This window comes from Triticum aestivum, chromosome 6B (assembly GCF_018294505.1).
Source record: "Triticum aestivum cultivar Chinese Spring chromosome 6B, IWGSC CS RefSeq v2.1, whole genome shotgun sequence".
Lineage (NCBI taxonomy): Eukaryota > Viridiplantae > Streptophyta > Magnoliopsida > Poales > Poaceae > Triticum > Triticum aestivum.
The window spans coordinates 6,617,214-6,617,874 of NC_057810.1; positions in this window are offsets into that span (position 1 = coordinate 6,617,214).

Sequence of the window (661 nt, forward strand, 5' to 3'; positions counted from 1 at the left end):
CCTCCCCGCCGCTCACTTTGCCACCGCGGCCAAGCAGGCAGCTATTGCACAAGCTCAAAATTGAATCAGATCGGACCTAGGCCATGGCCTCGAGCAGGTGTGGCGCCACCCCCATCGCAGATGCCGGCCCTCTCCAATCTCAAGACCACCTCCGCCTCCTGGTTTTGCTCCTCCTGCTTGCTGACCTTTGACCCCCCCCCCTGTTCGATCCAGTTTGTTTCTTCCTTGTTCTAATTTGTTGTCTGCTGATTGGATTTGTTCTCAGACCAAATTGAGGCGGCGCCGCCTGTCCATCACCGATGAGGCAACGGTCGCGGCGGCCGTCGACGCCTAGACCGTGGCCACGGTGGCGGCTGTCGCCGGCGGCGACTTGGCTTACTGGCAGTGCCTTCACGCATGTTCCCTGCTAGTATGGCAGCAGTAGAAGCTTAGCAGCAGCAGAGGCGGACGCGAACGCCGTGCTGCTGATCACAAAATTGAGGCGGTCAACTATTCTACAGCTGAAAGACGGCAGATCTCACAGGCCTTGAGCTGACCGTAGTTTTTTGAGACGTACTACTAATGAAACTGTTTGGTATGTACTAATGCTAGCCTCACGTTTCAGTCTGGATGTGTATCAACTGCAACTCATTCATTTGTACTATGATACTATTTGAGCAGG